Here is a 19184-nt window from a genome sequence, read left to right on the forward strand (position 1 = left end):
GCTCCCTGCTGGCTCCCAGCGGCCACAGAGATTGAAATGAGTTCATCCTTCAGTACAGGTGCCCAGGCCCCAGTTCTCATCCTCTGTGATGTTCCCCAAGGTGCCCGTGCAAACACACACACAGGCACACTGCACGTGTGCACACACTACACACACAGAGCACACACATGCACACCCAATACACACATGCACACACTGCACATGTGCACACACAGTACACACGCATGCACACTGCACGTGTGCACACACAATACACACAGAGCACACACATGCACACACTGCACATATGCACACGTGCACACACAACACAGAGCACACACACATACATGCACACTGTGCATATGCACACACAGTAAACACAGAGCACATGCATGCATGTGCACAAGCACACGTACACGCATGCACACAATAATTACAGAGTGCACACATACACACACAAGCACGGGTGCACACACAATACAGAGCATACATGCATGCACACACAAAAACACAGAGCACACACATGCACGCACACTGCACGTGTGCACACACCATAAACACATAGCACACACAATGCACACTCCAGTGTGCACACACACAAGCACACATGCACACACAGGCATCCAGGCCCACAGCAAGATTCCATTTCCATGGAGCTACATGTTGGGTTAAATCGAGGGGAAAAAAGCAGAACTTGGAAAAACGGACTTTGGATGCTGCCCAGCCCCGCTGTTTGAACAAGAGTGTGAGGACTCCGGGCGCTGGCCTGGCCCCCCCCCCCCCCCCCCGGCCTCGAACCCTGCCTCTCCGCTTTGCTCCAAGTCTCGAGCACAAGGGCCCAGTGTGGCGGGAGGCGCCCGGGCAGACACAGGTCTCATTATGTGCAGCCCTGCCCCTGCCCGCCGCCCCTGGAGAGCAGAGGGGACCCCACGGACCAGAGTGCCGACTGCGCCCCATTTCCAGCAGACGCCGCCGCCACTTCCGCAAGGGCCGGGGCCAGGCCTCGCGGGTGAGGGCCCGGCCGGCACGGGCGCCCACCTCCGGGTCGGCGGCCCCACGAGGCATTCGGAGAGACGGGCACGGACTCCCGAACCAGTCTCTCCCAAACCTGCTTCGGCCGAGCTCATCATTGCTGCCGCGCCCTCCGCTGGGGGGTGGAGCCCGCCGGGGTCCGGGCCAGAGACAGGCGGCCGTGTGGACGTCCTTGTCCTCGATGGTCGATGCTGTCTTTGATCAGGTGGAGGAGGACCTTTGCCTACCGTGCGCCCTGTCCCCAGTGTTCCCGCCGGCTGGGCCGCTTGGGCGCGCCAGCGATGCCATGGCTGTGGCTCCAGTCCCCGTCCCCCGTGTACCTGAACAGCACCCAGGGCAGCATCTGTCCTGGCCACGTGCCTTGCTGTGGCCATCGGGGAAGAGGGCAGGGCCGGCATTAGACCCGTAGCCTTCGTCCCTCGGCTTCTGCCGCTCCCCGGGCAGTGTCTGTCCATGTGGCCTGAGCCGGCGCTGCCCTGGCTGATGCCACATGGAGAGAGGGAGCTGGGCCCTCCAGGCCCTGGTCACGCCGCCACCCGCCCCATCTTCCAATGCTTTCCCAGGCCGCAGCAGAGAGCTGGATCAGAAGTGGAGCAGCCAGGACTCGAACTGGTGCCCATGTGGAATGCCAGTGCTGCGGACAGCGGCTTTACCTGCTGTGCCACAGCGCCAGCCCCGGGGTAGCTCTTTAAGGAGCCATCACCCCTGGATTCTCTTTTACCCATGGTGATTTCAAGAGCCTGACGTGAGGGGCCAGCGCTGTGGCGCAGTGGGTTAAGGCCCTGGCCTGAAGCGCTGGCGTCCCATATGGGCGCCAGTTCTAGTCCCAACTGCTCCTCTTCCAATCCAGCTCTCTGCTATGGCCTGGGAAAGCAGAAGAAGATGGCCCAAGTCCTTGGGCCCCTGCACCCACATGGGAGACCCAGAAGAAGCTCCTGGCTCCTGGTTTTGGATTGGCGCAGCTCCAGCTGTTGCAGCCATCTGGGGAGTGAACCATCAGATGGAAGCCCTCTCTCTCTCTGTCTCTACTTCTCTCTGTAACTCTGTCTTTAAAATAAATAAAAATACATCTTCAAAAAAAAGAGCCTGTCGTGGGAGACCCACACTGCAGCACGTTGGAATCCACTGCTTTATGAAAACCCAGCGTAAGAAGTTTGCATTAAACACGGGCTCAGGATGAACGGAGGGCGGCTGTTTCCCACTTCCTGTCGTGGGGGAGATGGCACTCGCGGGGTTTCCCTTTATGGCCTGGCTCCTCGGAAGCTCGGGGCCGAATCAGACGCTCCGTGGTGGACACTGCTCACTCTCACGGTTGCACTGGAGCTGCTGTTTCTGGGGCATGAATCCTTTTTACTGTGTTGTGTAAAGATACTCTTGTCGTAAGCTGTCTCCAAAAACCAATTTTGTGCTGGAGAGGAGAGGGCAGGCGGATGAACGTAGTCCTCAGGGCAGGTGTGAGCTGTGTGCGTGGAGCTGACCCAGTTCCCCGAGGCCCGGGACTGCAAATGCAAACACCGCCAGGGAAAGCAAACACGACTTTGAGTTCTCACAGCGAGCTCTGGGTCAGAAAGGAAAACACACACGTCTCCTGGAACAGCCGTCTGTCTCCCTGCCCGACATCTGTGCTGCTCATGGCCCAGACAAGCCCACGTTATTCCTGACGCCACCTCCAGGGAGGTGCCTGGACGGAGATGTGGCGGGGACAGAAGCCACGAGGGGCCCCACGCCTCGGCCAGCCACCTCCGACGGCCCCACACCTCCATGAGGGTGACCGAACTCCTGGGAATGGCAGCACAGCTCCTGCCCGCTACTACAGGGGTCACTGGGTGTTTCCAGAGCTGGGGCTGAGGGCGGGGGAGGGGGCCAAGGGGAAGAAGGCCCAGACTGGGTGGCCGTGTGTTCAACCTCCGCCTGTGACCCACAGAGCACACGTGACTCGAGCAGGAAGGACACGGCTGATGGGGGCGGGGCCGGGGCGTGCTATGGAGGAAGGGACACGGGAGGGGGCGAGGCTGAGAGCAGGTCCCTGGGTGGCTGCAGTCATGAGAAGAGACGAGACGCAGAGTCGGGTGCACGCCTGGGGGTGGGGGGAGGCCGCGCAGGTGCAGGGAGAAGCCACGTGATGGGGGCCGGCCGGGTGCCAGGGCGTGGCCGGGCCTCACTCTCGAAACCTGGTGAGCAGGCTGGGGCTGCTGCACCCGCCCGGCAGCTCCAGGGACCCCCGAGCAGAGACGGGAAGGGGCGCTCCGGCCAACGGCAGAACAGCCCCAGCAGCCGGTGTCAGCGGAGGTCGGAGTTCAGAGGGGCCGAGGGAGCCCAGGAGGAGCTGGAGGGGCCGGAGCCAGCCGGGCCTCCAGCCGTGGCCAAAGCTCCGGGTTTGATGGTAAGGGGGACGGGGAACTGTCACAGGCTCGGAGCCAGCCGGGGGCAGACTGATGTCTGTTCAAGGTGACTTTGGCTGTTGCGGGGAGAGGTGCCTGGACGGTGGGGCAGGGAGTGGGGGGCAGCAGGGGGCCAGGAGGGCGTCTGCTTCCCTGACTCCTCCCAGAGCAGGAGGCCACGCCCCCTGGCCACAGCACCCTCCCTGCCTGGGCGCGGGGGTTCTGCACCCACAGACCTCGCGCAAGCAGCTCCCGTCTTCCCTGACCGGCTTCTCGTCACCGTGACCGCACGGCCGGGGCGGCCTGACTCCACAGAGACCAGACGCTCGCGCCCGTGCTGGGACGCCGCCCCTTGCCGCCCGGCTCATCGCCCCAGCCCGCACACGATGAGGCCGTGAAGGGTTTTCTCCGCTGTTTTTCACGGGTGCCTGCTGCTGGGCCGCTGGGCCAGGCTGTCTTGGGATTCTCGCAGGATTTCTGAGCCCACGTGTCAGGTCTGGCTGGGGACGAGGATGCGGGCCCCACTGCGTTCTCACATGTGTGTCACCACACGTGTGTGTCACCACATGTGTGCACCGTCATGTGTCACAAGTGCACCATCACACGTGTGTGTCATGCATGCCATCACTCTGTGTCATCACAAGTGTACTGTCATATGTATCATCACATGTGCATCACCAAACATGTGCGTCATGTGTGCCATCACGTGTGCCATTTCATGTGTATCATGTGTGTCACCATGTGTGCATATCACACACGTCATCTCACATGCGCACCATCGCACGCACCATCACATGTGCATTGTCACGTGTGCTACCACGTGTGCACCATTACACGCGTGTGTCATGTATGCATCACATGTGCACCGTGTGTCATTGCATGTGCATCACATGCACCACCATGTGTGCAGATAACACAACTGTATCATCCCACATGTGCACCATGTGTGTATCACCATGTGTATCATCACACGTGTGCCCCACCATGTGTGTGTATTGTCATATGTGTGCGTTAGACTGGCTGGGGACAGCCCTGGCTGGCCTGGAGAGGGGCTCGGCTGGGCAGCGTGCGTGCTGGGTCTTGGCCATCTCACAGCCGGGGACTTGCCATGATCTACAGGGGCAGACACTGCCACTCAAGCTGGTTGGGCACAGCCCAGGGGACTTGGGCTCCCGCCTCTGGCCTGAGACCAGGGCCCCCCAATCTGCCGGGTGGGCTCCCCAGACGCTGGACACCCAGGGGCACTAATGGTCTCAGAGCAGTGGCGTCACTGAGCGCGATGCTGGGCTTTCTGTAGCCCAGTTGGCCCTGGTGCGCTGGATCGCATCATGGCACAGAAGTGCAGGGAACAAGGCTCCGATGGCTGAGCGTGCACTTCTCTCCTGCAGCCAGGAGATCCGGGGTTGCACGGCACCCTGGATGCCAGCGGCCGAGGATCTGCCACTCTGCACTGGGCTTCTTCCTCAAGGTCCAAATGACTGCCTGAGCTCCAGCCATGGAACCTTCATTCCAGCCAGCAAGAAGGAGGGACAAAGAGTAGAGTGACCTGTTCCCGTAAAGACACCTTCCAAAAGCTGCGGGTAATTGCGCCTGGCTCCCGGTGGCCAGGCCTGAAGCACTCGGCACGCCCACTGCAAGGCCGTGGGGAAGGGCGGCGTCCCAGCCGGGAGCCAGCAGCCCCCCCTGAAGCTGGCTCGCACCCGGCTCCTCTTGGAGGCTGTCCTTGGCCACCAGCTGCCGTGCTGTGCAGACGCCCAGGGGACAGGCCCAGCGCAAGTCCAGCCCCGCCGAGCCCCCAGCCCATCGCGGCCCGACTCAGACGTTGGGGCAAGGGTGCCTCCTGTTACTCTTGGCCGGAGCGCTCACCGGTCTTCCCGGCTGCCGCCCAGACACCGCGGGGCAGAGAGAAGCCACGCTCACCGGGCCCTCCCGCCAAGTCTGGTCGTGTTCTGTGAGGGGTGGAGGGAGCCCTGGGGGCGGCAGGCGGGGAGCAGGACTCAGAATGGGGGGAGCAGCTGACCACCCAGCTGACCCCAGGCTCCTCTGATGCCCTGAGACCCCCGGGAATGGAAGGGGGACGGGGCAGACTTCGGGGCACCTGGCAGGGCCTGCAGGCCTGGGGGAACACGGCTCACTCTCAGGGCGGAGGGCGTGGCCGTGCCACTGCACCCCCACGGCACACGTCCGCCAGGCCCCGGGGAGGCTGTAGCTGCCGGCCGGGTTCACGTGGAGGCTGCAGGGAACAAGGCCCCACTGTGGGCCCGACGCAGGAAGGCAGCCGTGCAGGCGGCAGCGCGGGAGGGGCCCGGGCGCCCAGCCCCTTTGATCGGCGGGCGGCGCGGGCGGAGGGTTTTCGAGCCTCCCAGCCAGCGCCCTATCTGCAGGCAGGCGACGGGAAATGCCAGGGATTCAGCAAATATTGACGGAGGGCCGCGCACACAGCTCCTTTATGAGGTGTGGCTGAGACCACAGCGCCCGCTTTCATCGGGAAGCAGGCTGATAGTGCAAGGCGCCCCGTGGAAACTTCCAGAAAATATCTGCCGCGTGCTGGGCTCTGCCATTTTAGAGACTTGGTGTCGGACAAGGAGCGGCGCTCCCTGGTCTTGTGCTGCTTGCGTTCCAGCAAACAATGCCCAGGCGGTCGCCAGTGTCCCCCAGCAAGTCCTTAAACGGAAGGGGACGGGACGGTAGGGAACTGGCATGCCACGGCGGCTGTCAGTGATGGCTACAGTCCTGCTCAGGGCCCCTGACAGCTAGACTGAGGCCCCGGGGAGCCACCCCTTCGTGCACCCACCCCAGGCTTGCCGAACGCTGCCCGGGTGCAGGCTTTGGGATCTATGGCAGAACGAACCAGACAACCCCCACCCCAGCCCGTTCTCATGGAACCCACTGAACCTGGAGCAGGGAGCTAAGCCACCACCCAGTAAATCAATGGTGTTAAATTCCAGCGAGCGACACATCGCAATGGGAACAAGAAGTGGAGCAGGCGGGGAGAGACAGGTGTGCCCAGGCCAGGGGCAGGGGCCGGCAGAGGCAGCCAGGGACAGAGCCACGCAGGGAAGTCGTCCCACGCGAGCCCAGAGGCCACAGTGACCTCATGCTTGCTACACAGCAGGCGTGACCTGGCCCCGCCCCGCCCCAGCACTCCAAGTGCACCCCCACAGCTCCCAGAGCTCCCGGTCACCTCCCCTGATGCCCCTGACACCGAGGGCCTCCTCCAGTCCATTGGACTGCCACCTGCCTGAGCCCATGGCTGCCCCGCTCTGCGACCCAAGATGCCCGGCTCCCTGGGTGACCACCGTCCTGCCTGTGTGGACCCCCGATCTGTCCCTTCCAGGGCCCGCTGCCCCCACAGCCCCTCTCTCAGCCCTGCCTCTTCCTCCAGACAAGCCTGGGGGCTGCGTGGCCTCCGTCCCTTGCAGCTCAGCTTCCTAAGTCTCCCAAGACCCAGATGTAGTGCCATCCCCGTCTCCCTGTCTCCCTCCCCATCTCCCTGTCTCCCTGTCTCCCTCCCCGTCTCCCTGTCTCCCTGTCTCCCTCCCCATCTCCCTGTCTCCCTCCCTCCCTCCCCATCTCCCTGTCTCCCTCCCCACAGGCAATGCCAGAGCACGCCGGAGCAGCAGCAGAAGCCCCTTACCGGGGCCCACGGCCCTGATCACGTTGCTGTCCACCCGTGGGTCTCCCACTGTGCCCAGCCCCGGGCGGCATCCAGCATGGGGTGAGGACTTGTGCACTGGAGAGATGAAGATCCAGCCCACAGCCGCCCCAGCCTGCTGCTACTCACAGGCCACCCACAGACCTCGGGTGGACAGCGGCGGTCAGCTGGGCGTGGAGGACGTGACTTCCCTGCCCCGGAAGGAGGCTCACTCCCCCCCACCCCCCACTGCCGGGACCCCAATGCCGAAGCACCGCGTTCAGTCCTGATCGCAGGCGGGGCTGTGTCCTGTCTTGCTGGACAGCACTCCGCGTCAGTCTGGATTTTGTCTGGGCTCTCAGCGTCCGGAATGCCTGCTCGGGCCAGCGTTGCGGTGCAGCGGGGCCAGCCGCCACCTGCGACGCCAGCATCTCGTTTCAACGCTGGTTCAAGTTCCCGGGGCTCCGCTTCCCACCCAGCTTCCTGCTGATGTGCCGGGAAGGCAGCGGACTGGCGCGTGCCACACCCTGACGGGGTTCCAGGCTCCCGGCTTCGACCTGGCCCCGACCATAGCACCCATCTGAGGGTGAACCAGCAAACTCGCACCTCACCCCCACGTCACCCGACAAGGACCCTGCCCTGGTGCCAGGGTCACCCACCTGCTCCTTACAGCAAAGCTGGGCCCCCGGCCCCTGGGGTTCCCCACCAAGCACGGCCCTGAGCAGCACATGGGGTCCCCCCTCCTGGGTCACTGGTGGAGGTGGCCAACAGTGGCCACTGGGCTCCTGTGTCTGGTGCTGGGTGGGGTGTCCCACATAGGGCAGGGGACCCCTTCTTCACCGTGGGGTGACCGCAGCCCTGGCTGAACCCACTCCACCTGCCTTGCACCATTCCTGCCCCCCACAGCCCAGCCCATTGGCTCCTGGGGCCCAGATTCCGCCGCCTGCCCCCACACACGGCTTCTCCTGGGCTCCCCCGACTGGCAACGCAGACGCCACCTCCCCAGCCCACCCTCAGAAACCCCTCCCCGGCCCAGGCCCCGGGAGTCCCAGAGGAGATGAGGCTGGAGGTGTCAGAGCTGGGTGTGTGGGGGGGGCATCAGCCGTGCAGAAGCCCCGCCTGGGGCAGCCTGGGGGGCGCTGGCCAGGGGCAAGGCCACGAGCCCTGCGTGGGGACGCCCGCTGGGTGTGGTGACTCCTGGGTCCCCGGGGTGCTGATAAAGCCGCGGCCAGGGGATGTGGCCGTGAGAAGGCTGCCGCCAGGGCTGGCAGACACCCACGGAGGTTTCAGAACACGTTCGCCGTGGGTAAGGAGGCGCTGCTGGACTCGGGCCTCCTGGACAGGAGAGCGTGCGGTGCATGGCCGCATCGGCGGCGCGAGCAGGAAGCTGCGGCCGGGGGGCCGTGAGCAAGGAGGGCAGGGGGCACACACACTTGCAGAAAGAGAAGCAGCCAACGCCTTTCTAAGCAACAAAGTTTGAAAAGAGTCACAGGGAGACACGGGGCAGACACAGAGGTACCTTTCATCTGCTGGTTCACTTCCCAGATGGCCGCAACAACCCGTGCTGGGCCAGGACAAAGCCGGGAGCGTCCTCCAGGTCTCCCAGGCGGTGCAGGGGCCCGAGCACTCAGGCCGTCCTCTGCTGCTTGCCCAGAAGCTTCAGCAGGAGCTGGAGTGGAAGTGGAGCAGCCGGGCCTCGCCCACAGAGGCACATGCCATCCCCGCTGCGGCGACGAAGGGCAGGGGCAGCTCTCGCGGTGGGGCCCAGGCCATCCATCGGTTAGGAAGCAGCGGGTTCTGCCTAGACTTACCCAGCCAGGGCACCCACGGCACGCCCAGCCACGAGTCAGCTGGAACGCACCTGGTGGCCCATGACAGAAAACACAGCTTCCGCGGGGGGCCCTCCGCCGTCTCCCGACGCCCCCAGAGCTCGGCTGATGCTGCAGCTTGGGGACGACACCGCCACTCTAGTCCCTTCTGTCTTCACTGCCTTCTCTCTCTCCTCGGGGTGTTGAGGTGGCTGCCACGGCTCCAGGTACACACAGCATCCAGAGGTGAAAAGGGAGCCCTGTCTTCCTCGTGCCTCTCTCTGGGGGCTGAGAATCCTTTCCCAAAAGCCCCCCGCAGGCTTCTCCTCACTGTTCATTGGCCAGAATTGGGCCACATGAGCCTGCCGAAGCCAGAAAGCACCCAGAGGGGAGGGGCCACCTGTTTGCATCAACCAATCAGAATCTGGCCATGTCTGGAGGGGCGGAGCAACCATGGCAGAGGGCAGGCACCCTTCCTAGCGACGCATTCCTATCCCCCCACCCCAACCCCCACCCTACACTGCAAGTTCACGGCCAGGTTCTTCACAGGCCCCGAAACCACTGGCTCTAAACTGAAACCGGAACCTCGTCTTTTTCGATTTCGTTGGTCTTCGGCCTTGACAAACGCAGCGATGCCTCTCCAGGCCACGCCTCACCCAGCGCCAGCAAAGTGGAGCTGCAAACAAAAGCGGGAGGGCCTCCCGGGCTTCCACAACGGATTCTGAGCTCAGCCTGTGTTCGGAAGATCCGTGTTGCCTGTAACACACAAGGTCACACAAAGTTCAGCTGGTGCAGAAGTGGCTGAGAGAGAGAGGGAGGGGAGAGAGGTGGAGAGGGAGGGGGAGAGAGGTGGAGAGGGAGGGGGAGAGAGGTGGAGAGGGAGGGGGAGAGAGGGGGAGGCACGCGGGAGCCCTCACGGCGGTCAGCTTCCCACGCAGTGATGTACAAACACTGCCCCAAGGACCCGTGAACGCAGACGCAGAGCGGCTCACAGAATCCTGCATATGCGACCGGGACCACCCTGGTCAGCCCGCGACGCAGGCCACAAGCCCCCCTCGGCAGAGTCCCACACCAGCCTCGGTGCGAGCGCAGATCCAGCACCAAGCCTGCGCTCGCTAGCCCACGGCAGAGCGGCCCCCGCGCATAGACGGGCGTGCTCCTGGGGCTCCTGTGTCTCACCCTGTGGGGCCGTGATGGCAGTGCCCGTCAGCAGCCAGCCGTGGCAGAGCCAGTGTAACAGCAGCTGGGCACCTGACTTCCAGCCGTGCGGGCCTGGGGGTTTACTGACAGGAAGGAGGTGGCAGGGAGCACGATCCCAGGAGAGGCTGGGTGACAGTGCTGCTAACATCATCATCACCACCACCACCATCACCATCACCATCACCACCACCACCACCATCACCATCACCACCATCACCACCATCACCACCATCCCCATCACCACCACCACCATCATCATCATCATCATCACCATCACCATCACCACCACCACCACCACCACCATCATTATCATCATCACCACCACCACCACCACCATCATCACCATCACCATCACCATCACCACCATCACCACCACCATCACCACCACCATTATCACCATCACCACCACCACCATCACCATCACCATCACCATCACCACCACCACCATCACCACCACCATTATCACCATCACCACCATCATCATCACCACCATCACCACCACCATCACCATCACCACCATCATCATCACCACCATCACCATCACTACCATCACCACCACCACCACCACCATCATCACCATCACCACCACCATCATCACCATCACCATCATCACCATCACCACCACCATCACCACCACCACCACCACCACCATCACCACCATCACCACCACCACCATCACCATCACCACCATCACCATCACCACCACCATTATCACCATCACCACCACCACCATCACCATCACCACCATCACCACCACCACCACCACCATCACCATCACCACCACCACCACCACCACCATCATCACCATCACCACCACCACCATCATCACCATCACCACCATCACCACCATCACCACCACCACCACCATCCCCATCCCCATCACCACCATCACCACCACCATCACCATCACCACCACCACCACCATCACCACCATCGTCGAGGGCATAGCTCTGCAGGGAAATGGCACAGAGTGTGAAGACCCAGGCAGGAATGGAGCACAGGGACCTCTCCTTGGGGGTCCTCTTGGCCCCCATGGTCTCAAGAACCATGCTAGGGGCCAGTGTTGTGGCACAGTGGGTTATGTTGCCACGTGCGACTCTGAGATCCCATATGGATGCCAGTTCAATTCCCAGCTGCCCCACTTCTGACCCAGCTCTGCTATGGTCTGGGAAAACAGCAGAAGATGGCCCAAGTCCTTGGGCCCCTGCACCCACGTGGGAGACCTGGACAGAGTTTCAGGCTCCTGGTTTGGCCTGGCCCAGTCCTGGCCATTGTGGCCATTTGGGGGAGTGAACCAGTGGATGGAAGACCTCTCTCTGCCTCTACTTCTCTCTCTGTGACTCTGCCTTTCAAATAAATAAATCCTTTTTTAAAAAAATACACACCATTCACCAGAATGTATTGTGGATACTTGAAAGCATTAAAATTAAATTCTTCATATTAAGAAATAAAAGAACCACACGCTGCTCACACAAACACAGGCACACAAAGGTCCACACGTGCCCAGAGGCACCACGAATGCCCGCCCACCGACAACACAGACGAGCGTGGGCCACACGATGAAACACAGCCCACTGTCACAAGGCGTGACGCCCCGACACCTGCTCCATTGTGGCTGCACCCCAAAACCACGAGGCTGCGTGAAGCCAGCCGGCCAGGAAGGGTGGCGGGCAGGCCGCAGCGCAGAGCCCGCACACGGGCCCACCTCGGCGTGACGCTGTGCACCTGCTGTGCGTCCTGTACAACTCTCATTTATTTTATAGAAACTGCAGCCTGGCAACAGGTCCGTCTGTGTGGACACAGAGGGACTCGGGGCGGCGCAGACGCGGGGGAGATGAGGAGTTCGCTACGTTTCCACGTCACCAGATCTGTTGCAACGAGCAAGCTGCTTCCATGCACCCCACCTCCTGCAGAGTACATGATGCCTGGTTTGTTCTGTAAAAATCTAATGAATCGGGGGAAACGCTGGCGCCTGTCTTCCCAAAGCGATGCCAGGAGAACCCTTCTTGGAGTTGAACGAAGAGGGATGGAAGACCACTCCCTCTCTGTAACTCTGCCGCTCAAGTAAATATGTAAATCGCAAGTAAATAAATAAATAAAACCACTGCAGCTGATGGGCAGTTTCCGGAGGGTGGCCAGATACAGGATAAATGCTAAATGCGCAGCTGTGGTCAGGGCCACAGAGAATGCTGGGGCAGGAAACTAGAAGGACTCATGTCAGGACGACGACAGAACCGGGCTGGAGAACTCGCATAGATCTGCGCAAGCGGGAGAAAAGTTCGCCCTGTACGGGGCGGAGTTCACGCTCACGGTGCAGTTCCAAGAAAACCCCTCAGAGGATTTTCAGCATAACTTGGAAAGCCGATTCTAAAGTTCATCTAAAATGAAAAGCCATGACATTGTGTGAAAGAACAATAATGAGGGGCCGGCACCGTGGCGCAGTGGGTTAATCCTCCGCCTGCAGGGCTGGTATCCCATATGGGCGCCGGTTCTAGTCCCGGCTGCTCCTCTTCCAATCCCCTCTGTCTCCTGCCAGATGTGCCAAGGCACCAGGCATCCTCGGAGCTCCTGGCTTCAGACCGAGACGGCGCCAACACAAAGGAGGCAGAGCCCAGGCTGCAGAGGCTGGGCCGTGAGTGGTCAGCCGAGCCGGCAGGGCTGCCCCGGCCAGCACTGGCCCTGCAGCCTCAGGTTCGTTTCACAGGTAAATGCATTGAAGTGACTTTCACGTTGTTTATAACGCAAATTACCCACTGTTTTAAATACAGATTAGACACATAAATAGAAGAGAAAAAAATGCCCAGAAAAGCATGTGTGTGTGCATATATCAAATAAATAAAATAAAGAGAATAAAAGAGGCGGGTTTTTGTTTTCTAACCCTCCTGGAGTGAGGCAGGCTTTCTTAAACAGGAAAGGAAAGAGGAGGTGCTGTTCTCACGTGCCCTCTGCGCCAGGGCCCCGCGCTCCTGGGCAGGGGCGGGAGGAGGGCTCCGGGGGCAGGCAACAGGGTCTCCCCCAGCGCGGGCGCCATGTCTGAGCTCCCAGACCCGGGTAGAGAGATGCACACGGCTGTCCGGACAATACAGAGGCTCCAGGCCGCGGACTCGAACCCTGACCCCGTCTCCGCGTGAGGACAGGGCTCTCTCTCCCCAGCGGAGCTTCCCGGAGTCACGGGGAAGCCTGCGTCCGTGCAGTCCGGCGCGCTCACTGGTCCCATGGAAGAAGACTGCACGGTCACCGGCAGCTGGGGCTTACCGCGTGGAATAGCACAGCTCTCTGAGTCTTGTTTTCTGGGGCCGGCACTGTGGTACAGCTGGTAAAGCCACAGCCGGCTGTACCCGCATGCCTTATGGGCGCCAGTTCGATTCCCGGTTGCCCCACGTCCAATCCAGCTCCCTGCTAATGCACCTGGGAAAGCAGTGGAAGCTGGCCCAAGTCCTTGGGCCCCTGCGCCGGCGTGGGAGACCCTGAAGAATCTCCTGCTCCTGGCTTCAGCCTGGCCCACCCTTGGCCTTTGTGGCCATTTGGGGAGTGAACCAGCGGACGGAGGATCTCTCTTTTCTCTCACTCTGCAACTCTGCTTTCAAATAAAATAAATAAATCTTTTCTTAAAAAACTCTCATTTGCCTCCTCTGTAAAATGGGCATACCAGTAGCATCAACTTTGTGGAGCCGAGTGAGCCTCCCACTGTTAGCCGTCGCCAGGATTGGCTTTATTTGCCCCGTGTTAGTCTCCTCCCTCTCACGGCTTCCGTTTCTGCTCCTGGGCCTCCCTTACCTCACCTTAGGGCTTAGCACTGTGGGGAGCAAAATAACCACCCTCCCCACTGAAGAGGCCCCTATCCTAACTCCCTGGGTGGGCTGGTCTCTGCCTGGGGTAACCTGGTCTATGCCTGGGGTGGCCTGGTCTCTGCCTGGGGTAGCCTAGTCTCTACCTGGGCTAGCCTGGTCTCTCCCTGGGCCAGCCTGGTCTCTCCCTGGGCCAGCCTGGTCTCTACCTGGGTCAGCCTGGTCTCTACCTGGGCTAGCCTGGTCTCTGCCTGGGCCAGCCTGGTCTCTCCCTGGGCTATCCTGGTCTCTCCCTGGGCTATCCTAGTCTCTGCCTGGGCTAGCCTGGTCTCTGGTGAAGGCCCCCCTGGAAGCAGTCTGATCAGGACTGAGCGTAGCAGTGTTGTTTGGAGGTTGCCGGCTAAACCGCCAGGGAGTGAGCAAAGGAGGTGACGGGGGAAGGAGGAGAACGCAAGGGTCTTCCTGCCCGCCAGCGCCGCCTGGGCCTGGGGCTCAGCCCCACAAGGGGCCCCGGGGCCATGGTGCAAGGCGACACCTGAGTTACCCCAGCTGGACGGAGAGCACTGCCTTGGACAGCGCTCTGATTAATACATACAACACCCACAAATGCTCGCGTCCATCAGTTTATGTGGCAATAGATACAATGAAGCGATGCAAAAATGTATCCCAACTAAGCCGACCAGGGACTGCCTTCAGGCAAATGCCTCGCCAGCAATCGCCAGCGCTCGCTGCAGTCAGCAGCTGAGACCGAGGAGAGGTGGGGTTGGGGGGACGCCGCATCCCCAGGAAAGCCAGTGTTACACAGGGGTGCACACAGGGCATGGGCAGGGGCACCCCAACCACGGGGCCGGGCTCAGCATCCCCCCAGGAAGCTCTTGGACATCAGCTGCCTAGCCAGTGCACGGCCCCTCGTGTGGATCCGGGAGAGCGGCCACAGCAGCGTCCCCGACCCACAGGGGCCCTCAAGGCTGAGAAAGCATCCCGGCCTGCCTGGAGGACACTAACGCTGGCAGCCACCAAAGGCTCGGGGAGCTGGGTGGGAGCCGGGGACAGGGCCGGAGCGCGAGCAGGGTCCCCGGATGACCTCAGGAGCCCTGCAGCCAGCTCAGGCGTCACAGCCGCGCTGTTTCCTAGCCGAGCCTCGCTCTGGCTTGTGCAGAATTTTTTTTTTTTTTTTTTTTTTGACAGGCAGAGTGGACAGTGAGAGAGAGAGACAGAGAGAAAGGTCCGTGCTGATCCGATGGCAGGAGCCAGGTGCTTCTCCTGGTCTCCCATGGGGTGCAGGGCCCAAGCACTTGGGCCATCCTCCACTGCCCTCCCAGGCCACAGCAGAGAGCTGGCCTGGAAGAGGGGCAACCGGGACAGAATCTGGCGCCCCGACCGGGACTAGAACCCGGTGTGCCGGCGCCACAAGGTGGAGGATTAGTCTAGTGAGCCGCGGCGCTGGCTTTTGTGCAGAATTTCAACACGGAGACGGGGGGGGGGGGGGGGGGGCAGACACATGGGAACTCTCAGCTTTTTTTTTTTTTTTTTTTTTTTTTTTTGGCAAATCTAAAAGCATTTCAAAATCAAAATCAAAGCTGCTTTGGCAAGGAGAAGTAGGCCGTGTGGGGAGCCTGGGTGCTGGGGTATTTGGCACTCATCGCCCGCAGCTGCCAGGCGAGGACCAAGGGGGCCATTGTAGCAACCAGAGCTTCCCGGTGCGGGCGGGGCCGCGGGGAAGCCGTGATGGGCAGGAGCCTGGCAGCCTCGGGAGCACTCGTGAAGCCAGGAGGGAGCACAGTGCCCCCACTCCTGACGCCAGGAGGGAGCACGGTGCCCCCCCCCCGCCCACAGAGCCCTTGCAAACGCTTCTCAATGGCAACTCCAATACGCGCTTTCCATGAACTTTTTCAAGACCTCTTGCTGCCTGCATTACTTTTTTTTTTACACCAGAATGAACCTTTCGTTTCCACTTTTCCATGAACTTTTTGAAGGACCTTCGTACCCCCAACCATTCAATGGCAGCCCCTCCCCTGCTGCCCCACCCCCACCCTGGCGACCCGCTCTTGGTCGCCCTGGGACCCGGCACATCGGCGGGCAGGGGACAGAGTCCTCCTGGTGTTGAGAAGCAAACTGTAGTGTGCAGTTTCGGGAGACAGTGACCAACGCACGCTCCCTGCACAGGTTCCACCTAACCCCAGAGACCACGGACCTGGGCCGAGGGACGCCTGGTGTCCCGGTGCATCACTGCACAAGGCCGGGCCGCCTGAAGGCTCATCCCTCGTGGAGTTCACGGAACATCCACACTGCAGGAGCGAGGCAGCGCCTCCCACGCACGGCCGCCTCTGCTTCCAATTAGCGCCGCAGGCCGCCCTGCCAAGCCCGCCAGGTACCACGGGACTCCCAGCTAAGTGCGGGAATAATTTTTAAAATTCCACTGGTAATGATTTGGAACTAAGAGGGGTGGGTTTTTTTTTTTTTTTTTCTGCTGGGATTGCTAAGGAATTGCGCATTGTTTTGATTCACACAAAAGCCGGGTCCTCTTCAGCCTTGCGCCCTGCATGGACACCCGTGGACGCCCGTGCTGTGCCGTACAACAAGGCTTTAGGGTGGGCTTTAGGGTGGGTGGATCTAATTAAACAAGACTGCTTTCCCCCTCCCTTCTGTCCTGGCCGTGAAAAGCGTCTGTGAGTTTCAAAGGACGCGGAGACACGGGGTGGACCATGAACCCCGAAACCAGGGTGCTGATCAGCACCTGGGGCGGCCCCGGGGTCAGGAGGATTTGGAAGCCTGCTCAGCCCTCCTGCATCACCACGGGGTTTTGCTGGGTTCTGCCCCAACCCCCCTGGGGACGCAGGTCTGCATCCTGGCTGCAGGGAGCCAGGGCTGCTGGACGGGTCAGGGATGGGCAGGGGACTCCGGGAGCCCCCGCAGAGTGGCGACTGCAGACGGCGCGGTGGCGGCCAGCTCTGGCCGGCTCTTCTCGTCACATTGCCGCAGGCGGCGCCCCCATCCCATGACCCTCAGGGTGTGCGTGGAAAAGCCCCAGGCAGACTCCACATGGAGAAGATGGGGCCCGAAACACCCTGATGACACTGTCGGGCCCCCCCCAGCCCACCCCCGTATCCAACAGTGCCCAAAGCCTGCAATGTCCAGCAAACAAGACGACAGATTCCGCAGGGATTATTCCACTGGGGGTTTCTGCCACTCATAAACCGGTTTGTCAAGAAAATTAACAAAGCCTGGGTGAAGCTGTTATTTGTGGGGCCGGCGCTGTGGTGTAGCAAGTAAAGCTGTCCCCTGTGACGCCGGCATCCCGGGTGGGTGCTGGGTCGAGTCCCAGCTGCTCCACTTCCAATGCAGCTCCCTGCTACTGCTCCTGGGAGAGCCGTGGAAGGTGGCCCAAGTGCACCCATGTGGGAGACCCGGGGGGAAGCTCCTGGCTTCTGGGGTCCGCCCAGCCCTGGCCGTTGCAGCCATTTGGGGAGTGAGCCAGTGAATGGAAGACCTCTTTCTCTCTCTCTCTGTAACTCTGCCTTTCAAATAAATAAAGTAAATATTTAAAAACAACTACTCCTAAGGGGCAGATGGCTAGCCTGGTGGTTAGGACGTCTGTGGTCCACATCGGGGTACCTGCTCATGCACACCCTACGAAGCTGCACTGTTGGTTCAAGTGGACGGTTTCCTGCCAGCCACGTGGAAGACCTGGGCCCGGCTCCTGACTCCCGGCTTCAGCCTGGCCCAGCCCGGGCCGTCACATCGGATTGGTGCGATCTGCCGTCCCAGGAACCTGAGGTCATCCCCGGATAGAAGCCTCATTTCCCGCCTGACAATCTCTGGAATCCAGTCGTTCCCTTATTACGTATGAATATAACACGGGAAGAGGGTCTCTACAGGCCGGGGACAGTGTGGGTGGAACCTGCACTCTAACCAGGGCTGCTTTCTGGAGAAGACCTCGGACCCTGACCCTCGGGCAGTGTCTTGGTCTTAGTCAAGCTCACCTTCGTCCACCCAGGAACGCCTGGCAGCCCCCTGCCAGGGGCATAGTCCCTTCCACGGCAGACTGCCTGTCAAATGTTCTCAGGGTTCTACTGAAATCGTGGAAGGCCACAGGCTCCCCAGCCTGCAGGGAGGAAGGGAGAGGGAGAGGGAGGGAGAGAGAGGAAGAGAGAGGCAGAGGGCTATGGAGCAAGACTCAACCCCTCTGCCCTCCAAACGCACAGCGTCTCTCCACCAGCTGGGTTTCTGCCCCTTGCACCCCTCGCCACATTGGTTAAAGTGATGACAAAATGAGGCACACGTGAAAAGCGGCCGGACTGCGAAGAGGACATTTCAGTAGCTCCCAATGCATTGCTAACCTTGGCAGGCTACCTCCCTGCGACCACCAGCCAGAGCGTGGTCGCTGTGAGCCATGCTACACAGCAAGTGCAGAACCTGCAGCCTGGAAGCCAGAGCCATCTCACCGTGTCCTGGGCGTCAGGAGTTCAGGGCTTGGCTGGGTGGCTCTTCTGCTCCACGTGGTATCCACAGAGATGGCTCTGTGGTGCCCTGCCAACAGACGGGCTGGCCCAGGAACCCCAGGATGGGTCCATTTGTCTGCCTGGCATTTGAGGGGATGGTTGGAAGGCTGGTCCCAGGTGACTCATCCATACGAGGGTCACATGTGGCCACTGCCACACGTGGCAGGCTTGGGATAGTCCATTTTCCTACGTGGCAGTGCAAGGCTCCAAGCACAAGCGGATGCTTCAGGGCTTTTGCAGTCACATGGAGTCACCACCACCCAGGTGTTGGGGACGAGGACAAAGTCCCAGCTCTCAACAGCAGGAGGGTAGAAGAATCTCTGGATCTAAAGCTACTGCACAGTGTTAACCATGTTCTGTTGGCCCGAGTGGGCTGTGGTTCTGTGTTTTTTTTTATTTTTTATTTTTATTTTTTTTATTATTATTTTTTTTGACAGGCAGAGTGGACAGTGAGAGAGAGAGAGACAGAGAGAAAGGTCTTCCTTTTGCCGTTGGTTCACCCTCCAATGGCCGCCGCGGCCGGCGTGCTGCGGCCGGTGCACCGCGCTGATCCGATGGCAGGAGCCAGGAGCCAGGTGCTTTTCCTGGTCTCCCATGGGGTGCAGGGCCCAAGCACCTGGGCCATCCTCCACTGCACTCCCTGGCCACAGCAGAGGGCTGGCCTGGAAGAGGGGCAACCGGGACAGAATCCGGCGCCCCGACCGGGACTAGAACCCGGTGTGCTGGCGCCGCTAGGCGGAGGATTAGCTTAGTGAACCACGGCGCCGGCCCAGTTCTGTGGTTTTGAATCATCTTCTACCGTCCCAGACGGAAGAAGGACATGGTGGGAGGACTTCCCGGAAAACTCTCTGGTGGGCAGG

General features: G+C 61.0%; 1 non-coding gene across 1 annotated transcript; it reads right to left on the reverse strand.

Annotated features, from left to right (window-relative positions):
* Positions 1 to 619: 619 nt before the first annotated feature.
* Positions 620 to 9310, reverse strand: LOC127486957 (uncharacterized). The gene is made up of 2 exons (XR_011385249.1): positions 8838 to 9310; positions 620 to 8695 (listed from the first exon to the last, which is right to left on the reverse strand). It is a non-coding gene; the product is annotated as an uncharacterized protein (transcript).
* Positions 9311 to 19184: the final 9874 nt, after the last annotated feature.

The sequence above is a fragment of the Oryctolagus cuniculus genome, chromosome 21, assembly GCF_964237555.1.
Source record: "Oryctolagus cuniculus chromosome 21, mOryCun1.1, whole genome shotgun sequence".
NCBI lineage: Eukaryota > Metazoa > Chordata > Mammalia > Lagomorpha > Leporidae > Oryctolagus > Oryctolagus cuniculus.